At 32.7% G+C, this 21,767-nt stretch overlaps 1 protein-coding gene across 1 annotated transcript in view; it reads right to left on the bottom strand.

Annotated features, from left to right (window-relative positions):
* LOC115886064 (zinc finger protein 629-like) overlaps positions 1-21,767 on the bottom strand; it is a 188,776-nt gene that overhangs the window by 131,000 nt on the left and 36,009 nt on the right. The window lies entirely within an intron of this gene.

The raw sequence follows: 21,767 nt of genomic DNA, 5'->3' as shown, positions 1-21,767 counted from the left end.
AGCATGGAGTACTTATGGAAGAAATTCAACCATATTCAAATTTAGAATGTCACTTTATCTAAAGAAGAAAACATTCGACCAATGTTTACTACCAGTCATCAGTCATGACCTAGGCATGCGAAACCTGGACACTAAAAACGAACATCTTCAGGAAACTGTAGGTCGCACAACGCTCAATGGAACGAAATATGCTGGGAATGACCAAGAGAGACCGTAAAATAATAGAGTGGATACGATAAAATATCCAGATAATAAATGTCATCTACAGAGTCAATTCCCTCCTCAAATGGCAATGGGCAGGACACTTGGCAGAAATGACAGACAACAGATGGACCACAAAAATTACAGCATGGTATCCACGAGGAATTAAGAGATCTAGAAGAAGATATAGCATAGCCAACAATAGACAACCTAGGGGGATTACACCATAATTGGAAATGGTTGAATAAGCTGAAAATGATGATGATTGTTGGGTAAAGTAAAGAAACCAATGCTGATTGAATAAAAAAAAATATTGAAAAATAAAAATGCTCATCAACAAATATTATATTTCTTTCTTCAAAAAGTTTCATTTGCATTAGATTACTTAAAATACCATATCAACTGTTAAAATTGCCTTATGTTCAGGGCCGGCGGAAGGCAAATATTGAGACCGGGCGAGTACCCTATCTGGCGCCCCCCAATAGTTATAATTCTCTTTTTCTTTCAGTACTATCCTTTAACTACAACTAAGCATATTTATGCTACTTTAACAATAAATTTTCACTTATAATATCACAAGAGCTTAAATTATTTTCGGAAATTTTTTTGAGGGCACGAATATTTTGAAAATTATCCCGAGTCGAAGACGAGGGATAATTTTCCTAAAATATTCGTGCCCGAAAGAAAATTTCCAGGAATAATTTAAGCTTGCGTGGTATTCGGTAAGAAAATTTCACATTTCACAAAAAAAAATATTAATCCAACATGACATTTTAAAATAATTTCAATTTGTTAATAATATTAACAAATATTATTATATTTTTAATTAGTTACATCAAATGCTAAAACTCAAATGGGTAATATTTCAATATATAGACATTGTAGTTCATTCACATTATGATTATAGATCTTATGTTTACCTTTTCAACTGTCAAAAAATTTCCACTAAAGTTTTGTGGCGACTCGAAAAAATTTCTGGAAATTTTTTCAGTTGCCATGGTAACTAGTCAACATTAAAGCATGTTATTGGTTGAAAAGTAGAGGTGTGAAATTTTCACTTAAAGATACTTCTTTTCTCTTTCTTTCTTCTTCTCTACTTCTTTTTAAAATTCTTCTCTTCTTTCAATCTTAATCTGCGGTTTTTGTTTTTTGTATACCGGGTGCGTCTTGAAATTTACTCACCCCTATAACTTTTTTATTTTTTTACAAAAAAACGAGATTTGGTATGTTAGTATATGACATAAATTATTAGGATTGACTATTCAATTGTTGTTGGCCACTTCCTGTTTCACCGGAAATGACTAAAATTTCTGATTTTTAAATGGCACCTCGGTATATTTCTACTTTATTCGATAGAAAATGACACTCTAAGTAGAATGACATATCATATACCAACTTTTGACATTTTCGTTCAAAAAGCTTTATATTTTAAATTTAAATCTAGAGTGCCATGGCTCTGTTAAAAAATCTAATTTTTAAACAAGGAGCCTTGGAAAAATAGATTTAATCGTTTAATGTTTTTCATGTCTTGTCGTGGCCGGTCCAAAAGATGCCAAAATCATATTCTTAATCGAAAATATCAAAAGATGACATATGTCATAAAGTAGAAATATACCGAGGATGCCATCGAGGGTGCCATTTAAAAATCAAAAGTTGTAGGTAGTAATTTCCGGTGAAACAGGAAGTGACCAAAACAATTGAATACGTCAATTAATCCTAATTTATGTCGTATACTAACATACCAAATTTCGTTTTTTTTTCTGAAAAAATAAACAAGTTATAGGGGTGAGCTACTTTTGAGACGCACCCGGTATATAGAGTTATGAGAAATAGAATTCCTTCGGCAGTCTCGTTCTGGTATAGGTCATCTTGGAAAATATTAGTATTTAGTTTCAAGCAGTTGCATTATTTTTCTATTAGAATTTAAGAAAATTTTCTTTTCTTTTTCACAATCAACTATTTCGTGCAGAATCAGTTTATGATCAAATACCGTTTTGTATCTGATCATAAACTTCAAAATGAGGTTCAGCCAGTGTTTGAGATGCATTCCTTTGTCTTGCTCTAATGAGAAAATTCTACGATTCTGCTACCATTTTCCGTGTATTATTACACATTTAACTGGGAAAATCAAAATCATCAAAAGATTGATATATATTTTCCCACTACTGTTAATAAATTAATTTAACTAATGAGGCAAACTTATAAGCTTTTTTTTTGGATAATAAGGATATCGAGCTTGCATATGAATATTTACCTCATATCATTTTAAGGTACATCAGCCATTAATAACAGATAAAATGGTAGTAGAAAAAGTGCGATTTTGAGCTAAAACTCTCAATTTTGCTGGCACTTGACCCAAAACAGTTTGTTTAGAGAAAATTTATAAAACACGAATTATAGAAAGGTTATTTACAAAAAGTTGATAGCTTTTGAATCGTAAAATACCACGAACAAATCAGATTTATATTTTTTTATTTTATTTTGTTTAAGATTTCTCCACGAAAATGAATTCGCAAATCCCAGTTTCGAATAGAGCACCCAAAAAACATACAGAATGGAAGAAATTAAAACTATCCCAAAACTTTCGTGCAAAGGATTTTGAGCATAATTTCAGTAAACTATAATAGGATACGTCTAGGATATAGTAGTTTTTATAATGTTTAGTCAGCTATTCTTCCCTATGTGGTGTAGTAATTGGTAATATTTTAATGTGGAAATTGACAGTACCGATTAATTATTGATCTGGTCATTCGTTGCTCTTTTTTTAGATTACTGTTCGCCCGGCCCTTCCGCCGGCCCTGCTTATGTTTTTCAAAAACAGTAGATAAAATAGTACTTTAACCGCAAGGGTAGATTAAATGAAAATTGCTTGCATTTTTGAACATTTTTGTATTCCTTTTCATAAGTTATTCGGGATTTAAATGGAAGTAGTTTGGATATGGCGTTTGTCGCCTCAGCCTGAATATCTCTTGGTAATTTACTTATTTCGTGTTGAGCCATTTCTGGCTCCAATTCAATCAGCAATCGACACGAAAGAGAATTAAAAAATACTGAATCAAAACGGACAACTAAAGAGACAGCTTTATTTATTTGTCAAATTGCATAGAAACCAACGCCAAGCCAGCACAATATTTTTTCTACTCGTAATAAATTCCTTGAAATAATAATTTCTGAATATTTTTTAAAACGTAACTGGCTATGGAAAAAAATATTGTATTCAAATATTGTATTGTATCATTTCGGTCGACGATAAAATACCATTTTATCGTCTTGTATAAAAAATAACTAAAAATATTATTTGTTTAAAGATATTCTGTAGAAAGTATCTCTATTAAAAATCTATTAAAAAGTGCAAGAGTCTTAAAACAACACCAAGACCAAGACCGAAACCTGCAAATACAAGATCTACACACATACTACTGACAAATAATAATCCGTCACAACAATTATAACAGTTTAACCTAATTAAAAATATTAACTGCGATCTAACAATAAAACAGTCTTTTATCTACCATAACCAACCAAGAAAAAACAATACCATAAAACAAATACAGAAGTTAAGGATTCATTTACTTGTAATTATCTTAAAATTACTGTTTATTAACTGGTGGATAACCATCGCATCGAAGACGTATACGCGCTAATCTTGTGAAAGAATCTTTAGCGATCTTCGTGAAGGTAAACTTGAGAAAGGCCAAGAAGAACGTAAATTTAATAACAAAAAGTTAGGAAGTGAGATGTTTATATCTTTGACGGTAAACATACTGGGTGGTGCATCGTCGTTGGCAACATAGGAAATCGTATGCATGTTTTAAACTGTCCAAATATTGGCTATCCTGTTGATTTCATAGCGAACAAGCCGATTTTAAGCAATTTAAGACAAACTGCATCTATTTTTAAACTGAAACTAAACAGGTAACAATACCAGGTGCGTCTCAAAAATGGGTTACCACCATAACTTTTTATCTTTTAAAATAAAAAAAAACGAGATTTGGTACGTTAGTATATGACAGAAATTAGGATTGACTGACTTCCTGTTTCAACGGAAATGACTGCAACTTTTGATTTTTAAATGGTACCCTCGTTTTTTTTTACTTCATTCGATAGAAAATGACACTGAATAGAATGACATATCATATGTCAACTTTTGACATTTTCTCATATGGTTTATTTGAACTTGTAACATGCGGTCCATAACCACAATTTGACTCGAAATACCAAGTGTGTGGTACGAAATTTTTCGTAAAAAAATGTTTTTTCTAAATATGCTAATGAGCCACCCTTGTTCCATTTGAAAAAAAGTTATAAGGGTTGAGCCACTTTTGAGACGCGCCCGATATTTGCTAATGCCAAAAAAATTCTTATTCATTCGTAAAAAAATATTTCATCAAAATCTCAACGAAAAATAATCGTCTATTGGCATCGAATCATATTTTGTTTAACCTTGACCTTGATCGGTTCATTGAAAATATACAAGTTCAACTGTACAAAAAACAGAAGAGAAGCAAAGAGTACTTAGCCCGAAATGTTAGTTCAGAAGCAAAGAGTACTTAGCCCGAAATGTTAGTTCACGATTAACAACATTTTTTTTTTGTAAAATTAAACGATTTAATTTAAACATTCACGGTCAAGGATATTCTCATAGTTTTTACATCATTTTTCTAACATCATGTTTGTGTGTGAACAGTGAACACCACTGCTTATAATGAAAAAAAATATCAGCAAGTTATAATAATAAAGTTCTAAATAAAAGAAATAGAAAAAAATAATTTTATTAGATTCTTCAAATACTTGTGCAAACTTTTTTAATTTCTTGGATTTAGCAGGATATTTTTTCGAAATAATTTTTGTATATCTCTGTATTATCTAATAAGGGGTCTAGTGCGGTCAAGGGTTCTCTAAACAAATAATAAAATCGAAATAAATTTTCTTAAATAGCATCATGAAATAAAAACGGTGTCAGAGTAGGCAGTGGAAAAAATTGGATTCATGCTTCTACTATATCTATTATGCAGATTTCTGAAAATCACACACTGACTGTTCTTGTTTTATTTTATATGATTGCCTTTGATATTTACGTATGTCCCCCACTTAGTGAAATTTTGTGTAATAGATTTTTTTTATAATACAAACATTTAAAAAACACACGGTATACAGGGTGTCCCAGGCTGAGCGTGCATTAGAATTTTCTAGAGAACCACAATATCTAGAAGGGAGATTTTTTGCACATCACTGTTTCACGAGATCTATCGATTAAAAATATTTTCAATATGGTGGCACTTAAATTTATATGTATTTTATTATATATATTTTTTATGGTGGCACGGAAATACCGGAAGTTGACGACAACTTTGTTATTTTAAATGGGTGCCCCCATTTTTTATTACATACTTAAATTCTTTGTAAAATTTTATGAATTTTGATATCAAACACTCTATACCGTTTTTGAGAAAACAAATATTTTAAATTTTTGGACGAAAAAAACTGCCAGTCAAAAATATGTGTATAGTCTAAACGTCAAATTAAGTGATTACCACAGCCACTGTGCCATAAAGAGAAGACATGTGGATATCTATTTCAAAAATTAAATTGTTTGAATGTCATATAATAATGGCTGCAAGCTGTCATAGATTTGAGCGATTAGAAAAGTGTCATAAATCATTTTATTCAATTGGAAACCCACTTTTTTTATTTCATTAGTGAAAAGGCTTTTCAATTCGTTACTTTTTGACTATACATGTTCCTATACCTAAAATAAATCGTTTTTAAGTTATTTAAAATTTAGTTTTAAAGCATACATTTTTCTTGATTTTAACCAGTAGACGTATGACTTTAAACGTCAAGTGATGTAAAACAATAGATCTGCCCATGTCATATTGTGAGTTTGTTCAAAAAGCAGTATGTATCAGTATGTTATCGATGTTATTGTTTTTTTTTTCATGGTTAATACAGTACATTATTAATATAATTAATAATGTCAACTATTAGATATCATTAAGGAGCGAAAATACGAGATATATTTTTATAAATACACTTTTTAAACTTTTAAGCAACAGTATTTACAATACATGACGTGATCAAACATGTCTCGAGAATGTAACAGAATTTACTTACCTGGGAAGTATTGTAACAGCAAACGGTGGCGCAGACGCGGATATTGTCAGCAGGATCAGGAAGACACAGCGAGCCTTTGGCCAACTAAAATCAGTTTGGACCTCCCGTCAACTCTCCATACAAACAAAATTAAGAATATTCAATTCCAACGTCATACCAGTTTTATTATATGGCTGCGAGACATGGAGAGTGACAAAAATATCCATCAACAGTCCACAGGTATTTATCAATCGCTGCTTGCGGAAAATACTTAAAATCTTTTGGCTAGGCACTATACGTAACACCGACCTGCTTCATCTTACAAACCAGCAAGAAGTAGGCATTGAAATCCGCAAAAGAAAATGGGGTTGGATAGGTCACACTCTGCGGAAACCTGATAGTAATATAGCGAGATCAGCGTTGGAGTGGAATCCCCAAGGAAAAAGACAGCAAGGACGACCTGCTCAAACATGGAGACGTTCCATACTGGATGAGCTTCAACAAGTAGGGTAGTAGGGTCGACATGGAAGGAAGCAAAAACAACTGCCAAAAACAGAACCCGATGGAGAGCTTTCACTGAACCTTTGCTTCGTAGTAGGATAACATCCTATATATATATATATATATATATATATATATATATATATATATATATATATATATATATATATATATATATATATATATATATATATATATATATATATATATATATATATATATATATATATATATATATATTACAATACAGGAAATCCAAATAATTTATTTTCTTTTCTGACAGATTGTCTGACTTTTTGACTCTTAATGTCAAAGGAAGCTAGATAAAATCAAGAAATATATACGTTTTCAAACTAAATCTTAAGTAACTTAAAAACGATTTATTTTTGTTATAGGAACATGTATATAGTCAAAAAGTATGGAATTGTAAAATCTTTTCACAAGTGAATAGAAAAGTGTCTTCTCTTTATGTCACAGTAGCTATAGCAATCACTAAATTTGACTTTTAGGCTTTTAGGTAGTTTCTTTCGTCCAAAAATTTTAAATATTTTTTTTTCTCAAAAACGGTTAATGTTAGATACAAAGTGTTTAACATCAATATTCATAGAATTTTACAGAGAATTTAAGTATGTAATAAAAAATAGGAGCGGCCATTTAAAATAAAAAAGTTGTAGCCAACTTCCGGATTTTCCGGAAGTGCCGCTATATTGAAAATATTTTTAATCGATAGATCTCATTGTAAAACAATGATGTGCAAAAAATCTCCGACCTAGATATTGTGGTTCTCTAGAAACTTCTAATGCACGCTCAGCCTGAGACACCCTGTATAACTAAAAATTTTGGAGTGCACATTACACAATGAGCTAGACGAACAAAAAAAAAGGACAAAAGCGTTATTAGACACGTCTGCGACATTGGAGGTTAGAGGTCATCCGTTATGGACGCTAAAATTTGCACAGACCTATAGATACACAGCCAGACGCTAATGCACACACCGAAAACAACCGATGTTTGCCCGTGGCAGTCAACCTGAGGACAAAGTGTTGTCGAAATTTTGGCGGTCGCCGTGCGTGAGCGGCGTGCGTGTCTGGCCGGGACCAAAAAAAAAGTCGCGATAATGGACGTGGACGACCTGCACCACACAAACTGTAAACTTCAGCGAATAAAGCTTGATTTTCATGCGTCCGTTATCCGTTGATACCTTTGAATAAGAAGACTAAGGAAGGAGCATAATGCTATCCATGTATTCATGCATGGTGGGCGGAAAAAGCACCATAAAAGCACTCTAGGGTGGGGATCCTTGACAGTTCTGTTTGACGATTCATTTGACACATTTGAATTTGATTTTAAATTTTGTGGATTTGTCAGTCTTTACGGAGCTTATTTTAAGTAATTTATTATATATTCTACTACTGATAGTTGTATAAAGGTAGTAAATCTAGATGGAAATTGTGGCAGCACTTAAATTAATAGTGACACTATCGCGATTTATCGAAAAAGACTCTAAAATAATTGGTTGTGTGTGCGGTAGATCTCGGCAAAAATTGAGTGAAATAATGGAACAACTTTTCTCTAGTAAGTGACTATATAATATACATACGTGTAGTAAACCGATCATTTATGAAATTCACTTAAATTAACTAAATTATATATTTTTCTTGCATTTTAGCTTTTATTTATTACTTGTCAAAGATTAGATGTCAAAGAATTTAGATACCTTAATTTGACTTACCTGCTTCAGTAGCGTATCGGATGTTTGTGTTAATAAATACTTATTATAACTTATCATTTTTATTAGAATTATATATTTTTATAACAATTTTAATAACTACCAACATTTATTCACAACGTAAAATAAAACAACAAATTATTGAGTCTACCCCACGTCTACCCAACATCATAGTTTTACATTTTTTAAATAAAATTAGAACGACACTGATAAACCGGAATTTAAGTCGGCCATATTTGAGGCCCATCGCGGTGTACCTAAGATTTTTGATATGCTCCTTCCTTAGTCTTCTTATTCAAAGGTTGATACGATGGTCCTACGGCGCTCTGATTGGTCATAGCGTTTTCGTGCCACTTTTCATCCGTAAATTGTTTACTTCGACCCATCAACGGGGAAAGATCGTACGATAAATGACGTTTTGACACTTTTTTGACGAATTTAATCTAACCTTAATAAAAAAAATATAATAGTACAAGAGCTAGCAACGTTGGGAAAACGAGGATTTTAAGAAAGCTGGTATCTTTTGCTATGCTCTGCTGACCAACGCGCGGGCCGTCTGACTGCCGGTAGACTACTGCGATTCATTACTGCGCATAACATCTATACAGCGTATCCCATTTTCGTGTGTTTTATGAGATTTCTCGTTTATGAGTAGAGATACAATAATGCTATTTTCACATTACTTTGCTAATTATTTATGAAACCAAATATGTTACACATATGTTTGTCCCAGTCTTCTTAGTTCCTGAAAAAGAGGGCAAATTTGTCATACGCAGTAGTGAACAGATGTTGAATACAGATATGATGCGGAGTAGTGAACGCAACGTCTACCGGCAGCCAGGCGCTCCGCACTCTGTTCAGGAGAGCATAACAAAAGATAGATTAATCTACGACAATGCCATTATGACACATTTAACATTGTCATTTGGATGACATTATGGCTGTTTACAGCAATAGTAAAAAAATCAACTAGACTGGACCAACAAAGGATTAAAAATAGATGGAGAATATCTTAACCAACTAAGATTCGCTGATGATATATTCCTAACTACCAATAGTCCTAAAGAACTACAAACACAAATTTACGAACTAAATACAGCCAGCAATAAAGTAGGCCTCAAAATGAATTTAGCAAAAACTAAAGTAATGTACCCTGTCCCCTCTACAACACACTGTCCCCTCTACAACAGGGGTATAATGGGTTATAGCCATTATTATTTACAACAGAAGCCTCGTTACACGTATAAAATCGTAGGTATCAAAAGGAGACAGGCTTTTAAAGCCTGTCTCCAAATCAGATATTTTGATGTGGTATGGTTTGTCTATTACAGATGGTGGTGTGGTTTTGTCTATTACATAATAGAGGGCAATAAATTTAAAAGAAAACAGTTTTCTACAAACGAAATTTAAAATAATTTTATGCAGTGTTGCCATTGTATAATTCATATTGTAATACTTCCTTATAAAGCCTACCTTCAAATTTGCTACATCATTTAAATATATTAAAATAGATCAGAGCTCTTTTTTCAAACTTTTAGGTATTTAACTTGCCATGTTGGTTGGAGTTAAATCTTACGAGCTGAATTTCAATCACTTTGTGACGTTTGATTGTAATTGAATTTCCTGGCGTTCGATTGGACTTATACTTTGGTATAGTAAGTATTTTCGGTGACATTGTAATATGATGGTACTATGATGCATATAAACTGGTACCTTAATATAGTACCATATTACGATACCACTTCCTGACGTTCGATTGGGCTCATATTTGAATATACTGCGTATTTTTGATGACATTGCAATGTAGTACCATATTACGATACCATTTCCTGGCGTTCGATTGATCCTAAACTTTGTATACTACGTGTGTTCGGTGACATTGTAATATGATGGTACTATAATGCATATAAAGTGGTACCTTCTATAGTACCATATTATGATACCACTTTCTGACGTTCGATTGATCTTAAACTTTGTATACTACGTGTGTTCGGTGACACTGTAATATGATGGTACTATAATGCATATAAAGTGGTACCTTCTATAGTACCATATTATGATACCACTTTCTGACGTTCGATTGGGCTCATATTTGATTGTACTTGCATATTTTTTATGACATTGCAATATTATGGTACCATGAAGCATATCAAGGGGAACCATAATGTAGTGCCATATTACGATACCATTTCTTGGCGTTTCATTGGGCTTAAACTTTGTATGCTCCGTATGTTCGGTGACACTGTAATATGATGGTACTATAATGCATATAAGTGGTACCTTCTATAGTACCATTATTACGATACGATTTCCTGGCGTTCGATTGTTCTTAAATTTGGTATACTACGGATCTTTGGTGACATTGCAATATTATGAAGCATATCGAGTGGTACCATAATATAGTACAATATTATGATATCATTTCCTGGAGTTCGATTGGGCCAAAATTTGGTATACTTGCGTTTCTTTATAAAGATTTGTTTAATTAATAATTTTAATTTATTTTACGAATTTTAATTTATTGCACGTTGCGTGACAGCAACTTTTATGCCGAACTAATATATTATTAATTGTATCTGTGTCATTTTTTAAAATCTACCTAGGTCTAAATAAATAACGTAGCAAACAGAAGAAATTTGTTATTATAGTATTTTTTTAGTCAATTAACATTTTTTATACTGGATTTTAATAAATCATTTCCATTATTATTAAACGTATATTTCATTACTAACGTTTCAGCATTAATAAATATCACTATCAATCGCCCTGTATATTATTAATTTTAAAGGTAATTAAAGTTATTTTCTTAGTTAACATAATAAAGTAGTGTACATATATTAAAAATGTATTTTGTGAGCATATGTTTTCTAATAATATACTTAAACCTAAAACTATTTTAAAAGCCAAACGAATAATTAATATAAGTGTATCTGACAAGAAACGAAGAATAGGAAGAAATTTTTATACACCAGAAAAAGAATGGGATGCCAATTAAAGTCTTTTTGAATCTGGCAACTGTGCATATTTAACCGAGCTTCAAGGCCGTCGACGTGTCGTCGATCCAAAACCGAAAATTGAAAATTTCCAATTATATTCTGATTATAATATTGTCGCGCCATCTAGTATTTCATTTGTGCAATTTTAGCTCTTTCATTTCGAGTATTTTTCTGTTGCGTAGCTAGATATTCTGTGGTTATAGACTGTGTGATGACTCAAGGAAGGGGGGCACACAATAGATCTTTAAGGTCTCTGTGATTAACCCCCCCCCCCCTCTCACTCATTCTACATTCAACATCTACATATGTGAGGGAGGCTACAACATAACTGGAAATGGTTGAATAAGCTGATGATGATGATGCTTTGTACAACAGTACCTAATCAAGGAACTTGCGTTGATAAAAACAATAAAATTTGGTAAAATTAGGGCGACACGTCTATTTAGCAAAAACCGCCGTACTTTTAATTTACCTCGTTTTTTAGCGGTATTCATGTTAATGAATATGTTAAACCGTCTAACAGCGGTATTTCCTTCGTCAATTGTCCCTGCCGGCGGCGGTAATTTAGCCAGTTCGTTGAAACAAACAATCCAGCTTAGACAACTATTATAAAACTTTGTTACTTTAGAAAGTACAGTACACGGGACAAGGAATCTAACGCTTATTTTTCTTACTCGGAATAAAAAGAGACAGGAAATAACACCAATCACTTTGAATAACAAGAAATCGAGCACCGCAAAAAAACTGAAACATTTAATTTATTTATTATCGGTGCAGCTAGACAAAAATAGTTCATTTAATACAATGTTGCTAAGAGCAGTGGTTTACTAATTTAATCTTTTTCATAGAATGAATGAATTCCTTTTTAATTCTGTGGTTTTGTAGTTTTTCATATCGGAAATTAAATTCTTTATGGAAAGCAAAAAAAGTTTTTACGCAATCTGTAGTTTTGTATATAAAAGGAGGCTGATAGGTTACCCCCAGGAGGGACCATCCACTGCGGCCACAAAGGCTTTTTGATGTAATACTAAAATGTCTACTGGTCGGTTATATCTACAGTATTAACTCTTTCCTAATAGCGTAGGAAAAAATGAAAAATCTCGAAATATCCTTATGGATCAAAAGTTAGCTGTCTAGCCCCTACCGGTTACTGACTTTCCAATCGAGAAAAAGGTAAAAAACTGAAATTAATCGAAGCGGTCTCTCCTGATTTTATTTGTATATGAAGGTACCAACAATAATTCAAGAATTATGAATTGCTTCTAGTCAAACTTCTTTAACTTCACCAACGACTCGCTCACCATCATCAAAATTCTAAGGTACTTCTAGAAGTGTTACAAACTTATTAGAATTTTGAATTTTAGGTAGCATTAAGCTTCTAATTAAAGGAAAAAAATGAAAAATCTCGAAATATCCCTATAGATCAAAAGTTAGCTGTCTAGCCATTACCGGTAACTGACTTTCCGGCGATGGTAATTTAGAATTTAGAATTTTTTTTTTTGAAAAGTGGTAGCATCCAGTATATTATTACATTGTAGCGTTTTTTTATAAACATACCACTGCGAACGGCAGCTTTTCATCGGAGAGCAGTCGTGGATAAGGTATTTCACTGGAAAGAAAATTAAGTAATAACAATAAACAAAGAAATAGATATTGGGCGCCAGGCACGTACAGAGAAAGAAAACACAGTTGTATATTACTTAAAACTAATGACTATATTTATTCAAGATGGACTGTGATGGTAAATAGCATTGTACAATTTTAATAATTATTATAGTAGTTATATGTCAACAAAAGTGGTGTTAAGAATTGTACTAAATATCTATGAAAACAATACCATTACAAGACGTAATGTAATGAAACCTAAGATATAAATAATATTTTAAATATTAAATCGACATGAATGTGCTTAACAATCTAACCACTAAACATAGTCTGTACGATATTACTTAAGATGTACGTTATTGTTTAAGACTGAAAATGTTTTAAATGTTAAATGTAAAACTAGAACTTAAATCTACACTTAGCTGTTCTTTATGTAATCTTGCTTCAAACAGTAACAGCGTGAGGTGGTCTCGCATCTCTATACTCGGCCATCCAATACAACAAAAGGGGCCAGAATGAGGACACCATGAATTGGAACAGCCGTAACTACTAACTAGCTTATGGATGGGAACGAAGCAGCATGGGGCTCAAGCTACATCCACGCTGGGGCACTTTATATGCAAGAAAAATCATTCCTACTGGGGACACTCGTTCACAGGACATCCGTACATAGGATAATGGTACAAGGGAACACTACCCGTACCTTGGACCATAACTTAGGACTATAACCTTGGAAATAGTCCGTACCTTGGACCCTAAAAATACGAAACTCTTGTTTAAAATCAAACAAGGTCTAATAAACAAAATGAACCTACCTCGAATTACTTCCGAGGGCTCACTAAATAATAAAGAACATGTCCTTTCTTCCATGTGACATTCTGGAGGATAAAAGAAAAGGGACGCCAACGTGCCAGCAAAATACAAATACAAGTTAGGTTGGGACATCCAAAACTCTACCCTAAAAATACGCAGTAATAATAACGGATCAAAAAAGATAATATCTCATTTTTACCTGTAACTTCGAAATAGCAGCTGATTCAAATTATACAGCAAGATTTTTTTAAATTGCCATTTCTAAAAGCAGGATTTGCAACCGTGGCCAAAAACAAAGTGAGGTTAAAACGCAGAGAGGCGCCTTGACATATGACAAGGATCTTGACAGCGCGCGCCTCCACAGAACAGTGAAACGATAGCAGGGTTGGCGACTAGGGAACGTAAAAATTACGTCAAGCGTGCCAAATCCGGCCTGAACGATACGGAATCCGGTGATGATAGGCCCAGACATCATATATTATATATAAAAAAGACATGTAACGAACTAAAAACGTTACAACATATTTGGAAACTACTCTAATATCTCATAATTTTTTTATTATACTATCTATCTCTTATAGTTTTCGAGATAAAAAATAAAATATGTGTAAAATTGACGAAAACATAATTTTGAATAAGCATTGGTAAAATCATGAATTAAACATTTTTAAGTGTTGATGTTTATAGAAACACTGATGAATGTTTATATAGATGTTTATTAATATTTATATATCAAATAAAATAGAGATTTTATTTAATTTTTTCTTGGCTTTAGGTCAGGTAAACAATGAGAAAAACGGTTTTTTTTATATTAAAAATTTCAAAAGAAAACAATTAAAATTAAAATAAAAACTAAAACAAAACGGCCGAAATCTACGTTCAAGTAATAAATTTTGATAAAGAGCCTACCAGGTCGAAACGGCAATGAAATTTTTAATATAAAAAAACCATTTTTCTCATTGTTTACCTGACCTAGAGCCAAGAAAAAATTAAATAAAATATATATTGAGAGGTCAAAGAAAAGAATAAAAAAAAAACATATAAAATAGAGATAGAGAAACGGTATATAAATGTTTGTTAAATGAGGCATTTTTGTAGCAAGCGGGAGAGGGCAAAGAGGGGCGCAGTCCCTAAATGTTACAATTTTATCCAACAGTATAATACTCGTTATCCGATGAGTCCCTCGAATCCAAGCTGGTTTTCTCTACAAAACCGACATTTGCACAAGAATCAACGTTTCCTTCACATGCACATATCTCTGTGCATACCACACTTAACACTTCATCAGGGGCGCAAGGAAGATCACATATTTTGGGGTTTAAATTCACCATTAACCAATTTCCACCCATATTCCGCTGCTGGTGGTCAACAAGGATGGGGGATGTCTCTATACCATTCCATGCATTGATAATGGCATCTCAGTATTCCTGGTTTCAGAGCTGCTAAGGTTGGTTGCATATTATCGCTGGAACTTTGTTTTTGGCTAAAGATCCACCATCTCAGGTCGGATAACTTGCTAAAGCTTTTCTTTATTGGTGAATACACACTGCAAATAGAAGATTCGATTTCTTCAATAACAGATTCAGCTAATATTTCATTTTTTCCCAAGAGCAGCTAATGCCTGAAGTGTAGGTGGAGAAGCTGTTAGAAACTTTTTCCAAAAGCTAATTTTTGATTTACCTTTGAAGGCACCTGTAACGTCAGCTCCTGACAATGCGTGAAGTCCTGGAAGAGCTTCTACCTTTAACTCTCCCAACGAATCATAAATTGGTCGTAAACGTATCTCCTGATTACTTGATCCGATACTTACAAAGTTTGTGTCTTCTGGAAACTGAGAAAAACGTCTCAAAGCAAGTAACAAAACGTCACTATCTGGTGAAAAAATTCTTATCCTATTGACTCCTCTCTTAGATGCATGTACAGAATGAAATATTAATTTTGGATTAGCTTCTTCGTGTGAGCTCTGAAAGTCCATCATATTGTCACAAGCAGTTGTAGCCAAAAATTAGGTACAGTTGAGGGTTGGAACCTTTGGTGTTACACATCAAAATAAAACACTAAATCACCACAATACACCAAAACACTTTTACTTTTACACTGGACGCGCGTTTCCCTAACCATGTTAGAATCATCAGCAGATGATTAAAAACCCAAAAATGTTTAATCATCTGCTGATGATGCTAACATGGTTAGCGAAACGCGCGTCCAGTGTAAAAGTAAAAGTGTTTTGGTGTATTGTGGTGATTTAGTGTTTTATTTTGCTGAGCAAGGAACATAACACTTTGCGATTAGTTTCATTTCCCAGTGACATTAGTTGTTTTGAGAAATATTGTGTAATTTCCCCTTTCGTCGATGCATGAGAGAGCAGCTTTTTTAGATTTGTGTTTTAAGACTAATAAGAAAACTACATTCGCATGTTCTTACACTTTATTTAAACAATGAAGTTGTGCTTACTTTAGTTATTTATTTATTAAAACATAAAAAGAAAACTTTTTTATTTTAGGGGTGACATATTATAAGGGGTGAATACCACCCTCTGATACTCTAGTGCAAGACTGCCACAAAATGTGTTCTATCCCTTCTTCTTCTGACAATCCGGATCTGTACATTGCTTTACATACTTCTTGAGCTTGCAATGTCCTCTTGAAACACACATAATAATTTAAGTTGGTAATTTAAGATAGTTTCAAATGATTAAAATTCAATTGAAATATTTCCAGATATTTTTTTTCCGAAAATAACATTATCAAATCATTTTAAAATACTCAAAATCCACTATCAGTTGGCCTATTTAAACTATAGTGAAGTATTCCTACTCCAGTGACATAGTTTTACCGAGATATGAAAAGTTTAAAGCACTAAAAAATTGTCAGAGATTAGGTCATATAAACTAAGACCCACTGTATAAAATCCACTAGGAAAAAAATACTGTGAATTACCTTGCTGACTAAACTATCGACTCATACAATTTTTTCACAGTTATCTTTTGTAAATAGTGCATTTGTTAATGGGTTGCAGAGGCTAAAATACGCGGTAACGTAATGTAAATAATTCCTAATATAAATAAATTACAATATCGATATCGATAAAGTTTTCAACGGATGCACCAAAATTTTCCATACCAGTTTTTTTTAAATTCGTACAGGTGAAAATTTATTTTATTAGATTTATTTTATAGATTCTAGATATAGCAATATTTTTTTTATTTTAAGTAAAAAACTAACAAAAATTGTGTGTGCACTATACCGGGTGCGTGCGCCGTGCGTCTCAAAAATGGCTCACACCTATAACTTTTTTATTATATCAGATAAAAAAACGAGATTTGGTATACAAATTTAGTTAGCATTTAATTGAACTAAAATAGGTTTAAAAGTAATCAAAAGCAGACGCTGGGTAAAATGTAATTTGTTGTGCTGTCTACCTACTAGTGATGTGTCGGTATTTGAGTAACGCGATTTTGGAGCGGTATTTTTTTGTAACAGCTCGTCGCGCTCAACAACGAATCATGAACCTGTTACTGAAAAACGACGATCATAATGATAACCAAATTATAAATTATTTATAATTTGCAAATAATTTATTTATAATCGCTCTTGAAGTTAGCTGGAACCGTAGTAACCGCATAGCGACGTGTTTAGCAGCCGTCGCGATTTCGTCGGTCGCCAACAGTAGCAACTGGCACTGGCACTGGCATGTACAGTTGAACAAATATAGGAAGAGACTTGGGGATAGCACCGGTCGCGTGTTATTTTATATTTCTCACGTCTCTAGCTATACTTGTTAAGTTGTACGTAGAGTCGCGCGTGTTCGCTCCAGCCGTCGCGCTCTTAAGGTGGGTATTCACTTGCAACAAAACACTCCGAACGAACCAAACGCGCCGCGCACTCCAAACAATCTGCAACAAAACATTTTCCGGGTGCGCTCTGAACGACCTGCAACAAAACATTTTGCGCGAAGCGTTCCGCCTTGTTGCGGTGTTCGCTGCGTTCCCACAAGTAATCAGTGTTAGTGTGTTTGTCGACATGGATGCATCTGATATTACCATATAGCACCAGGTGCACCCTATATTATTAGCAATTGCCACCCAAGCATCATGCTTTTTTATTTTGTTATAATATGTCCCATTTGTCGGGTCCCAAAAAATAGGCTGCTTCTCAAACTCATCAATTAACTCTAAACACTTTTCTCTGTTCCACTCTCTAGCTAGGCACAGTTTAAAAGCACCAAAAACACAACGATCGTTCAAAACTGCCATATCCACTGAACACCGGCCAACGAACAAATTCTTTTGAGCAAATTCCGTTTACCGACGAGCTTCGGAAAATGTTTGGCGCGTTCGGTTCGGTTCGGAGTGTTTTGTTGCAAGTGAATAGCCACCTTTAGAGCCGTAGTTCCGTCTGTCGCGAACAGAAGAAACAAGTAACTGGTCCCCGCTGTAACTGGCTAGCGACGCTCGACCTCGGCGGCGTTTTGCCTGTTTTGCCTAGGTTTTGCCTGTCACGATTTGGTCGGTTACTGCTGGCGTTGGTGCTCTCGTCGCTACGTTACTTTCGAAATAGCGATTTTTGGGATGTACCAGGCATGGTATAAAATAGCGTTGTTTGAAAGATGAAACGCAAAAGCAAATAAAATAATGGTTAGGCCAATAAACAATTTTTTTTGACAGTGGTTTGGACTTTGTTCTTGATTTTAGCATTAAATATATTATACTGCAATACACATAAATATGAGCCGTTGATTTTATTTAAACGAAAATTTCACACCTCTACTTTTCAACCAATAACATGCTTTAATGTTGACTAGTTACCATGGCAACTGAAAAAATTTCCGGAAATTTTTTCGAGGCGCCACGAAACTTTAGTGGAAATTTTTTGACAGTTGAAAAGGTAAACATAAGATCTACAATCATAATGTGAATGAACTACAATGTCTATATATTGAAATATTACCCATTTGAGTTTTAACATTTGATGTAACTAAGGTTGGTAATATTTTTTATTTAAGGAAATATGTTAGATATACCTAAAAAATATATAAATATTCAAAATATTCGTGCCCTCAAAAAAATTTCCGAAAATAATAATAATGAAAATTAATGGAAAATAACAAGGAATGTCATCGTTTTTCTAAAAATGAGATAGATTGGCTATATGACTATGCACAATGGATGAAAATTGGTGTCTGGGAGTTTTTTGACACGAGAAATTTGATTTTGAGGCCAATATGACTCCTATTTGTAGGGGGCGCCACCTACATGTGTTTTAACAAATGTTTGAAGAGTAATAACTTTTCGTCCGAACCTGTATATAACTATTGTATAAAAAAATATACATTTTTTACGTAAAAAAAGTCTCTTAGTAAAAATTGCTATGAATAATGGTTCCCGAGATATTTAGAATCGAACTTATCAATATCTGTCATTATTGACATAAATTAAACATGTTGACTAAATATTTATTAGACTGGAATCATAAATTTGAAATGTTTTTGTGCCAAAAGTTCAACAGAAACTGTTTTGTCATCATTTTTCCGCAGAAAAAATTATGATTAATTTAATAAAATAAAAATTTTCCAAATTTATTATTTCAGTCAAATAACTATCTACTCAACGTGTTTATTTTTTTGTCAATAATGACATGTATTGACTATTTCTATTGGAAATATCTTGAGAACGATTGCTCGTAGCGATGTTTACTTTATAAGAGACATTTTTACGGAGAAAATCACGAAAATGTATATTTTTTGACATAGTCGTTTTATACAGGTACGGACGAAAAGTTATTACTCTTCAAAACAGTTAAAACACATGTAGGTGGCGCCCCCTATAAATAGGAGTCATATTGACATCAAAATCAAATTTCTCATGTCAAAAAACTCCCAGACGCCACTTTTTATCCAAATATTGACGTTATTTCAGAAATTATTTGGAAATAAACGAAATAAAAATGAACACCATGTACACAGAAAAAAATAACTTGGCGTAATTAGATAAAATTTATTACCTGATGAATAATTTATTGAATTATATGTGCATTTTTTTGGATTCAGATAAAGCAGTAGTCAAATTTACAAGATACATTATGCACAAGAATCATTTTTTTCTTCTAACACAATATTTTCTGGCTCAAATTAAAGTTTATTTGAATTAGATTATACAACTTACTAATTATTAAAAACACATAAATCGTTTGTTTATGTTTATTAATTTTAATAGTGTAGTTTAACGAAATAGGACCCAATTACTCTTAAAACAAGTGTTGTTTAGTACTATTGTCTTTTTATGTAGACCTGACAAAAAACTTTTAATAATGGAAGAAAAGCAAGATTATTGATTGAGTAAGACCTCAAAGAAATCATGAAAGATTTTGTGAGTAAGTAATTTCCAATTTTATTCAGATAATTATTATAATTTTAAGACTAATGCAACATAAAACGATAACTGGAAAATTCATGAATTCTATCTTTTGGTAAATTTAAAGGCAGGTTTATACAACATATCAATGGTTCTAATGATAAGAACATTTATGAACATAAGAGGTAAAGCAATCATTTATTTATTTATACACCAATCATAATATTATCAATAGCCGCCCATACAGAAATTTTCACATAAATCATCCCTGAAATTATTCGAATAAAATTTTCAGATAACTCTGTATACTAATATATGTATAATAGTAAATTATTTCCAAGTGGAAAATTATCTCCTTCCCTGATCATGCAATGAATTTATTTAAATAGAATATGCAAGTCGTGGCACATTTTCTAAAGACAACGCAATAAAGAAACTATTAAACGAGTTGACAGATGATATTTTTTCAGGTAATATTATCTATAAAGTAATAGAAGTATCCGAGATTTAATAATTTCGTATTTAATTATTTAGCTCTAGCGCGCTAACATACATAATAAAAAATAATAACATAACAGGCCTATATTTTGCCAACAATAAGTATCCGAAAGGAAAAACCAGCAGGACGGTGGAAGCTCCTTCGCTTAGAAGTTGCTGAAGGATAACCATAAACCCTGAATCTACATAAGAACTTTCTCTAAGTACGCATGTGTGCTTATCTAGCCTAGCAAATATCCTTTTTTGGTTTAGTAAAAAACTTTTCTAATGCAGGTGGTAAATTAGTTCCCTCACGCCAAGATATTATATACACCAGCACGTTTATTTTGTATTTGATAAAATAAAAGTATTTACTACAACATGTGATTTTTCTAAATTAGTACTTCTTCCTATGTACCTCATTTTTTGATAAAACGTTTGTTTATCACACACAACTATATTTTTCATCTGTTTTCAACTAACTAACGAAACTAACGACTTCGTTTCAAACACAAAAATGTTTATTAATTCTTAATAATTAATATTTTATAAATTACCTAATAGGGTTATTTATATTAGGAGAGAAATTCTAGTCAAAATATTTAAATACGGTAAATTAGGTTTTGTCTGTCCCTATATTTGTGCCCTATAGTGCTAAAGTATTTTATCTAATCTATACAAGTTTTTTTTTCTGTGTATCTCCGAAACTAAGCATTTTAGGACATACATTTTTATAGGAACTTTTTTACATATTTTTATCCTCAGAATATGCTGCCGACGTTTCCGGAATACAGTTCGGACCACCCTGTATATCGGTGACCGATGTGGAAAAACGACACCCGCCGTAGAAGTGTTAATATTTTTCATAATCGGGCAGAGTTACAAAGATTTAGCCATTTAGGATAGGACTTTAAATAGAAAATTGATTAAATTTTTGTAAAAAATCATGATTTTTTTGCACCTGGTTCAAAACTTTTGGATATTTCAATTTCCCAAATAT

This window comes from Sitophilus oryzae, unplaced genomic scaffold (genome assembly GCF_002938485.1).
Source record: "Sitophilus oryzae breed Bouriz unplaced genomic scaffold, Soryzae_2.0 scaffold_466_pilon_pilon, whole genome shotgun sequence".
NCBI lineage: Eukaryota > Metazoa > Arthropoda > Insecta > Coleoptera > Curculionidae > Sitophilus > Sitophilus oryzae.
Note: the sequence above shows the minus strand (reverse complement) of the source record. Positions and strands in the feature narration are given on the sequence as shown.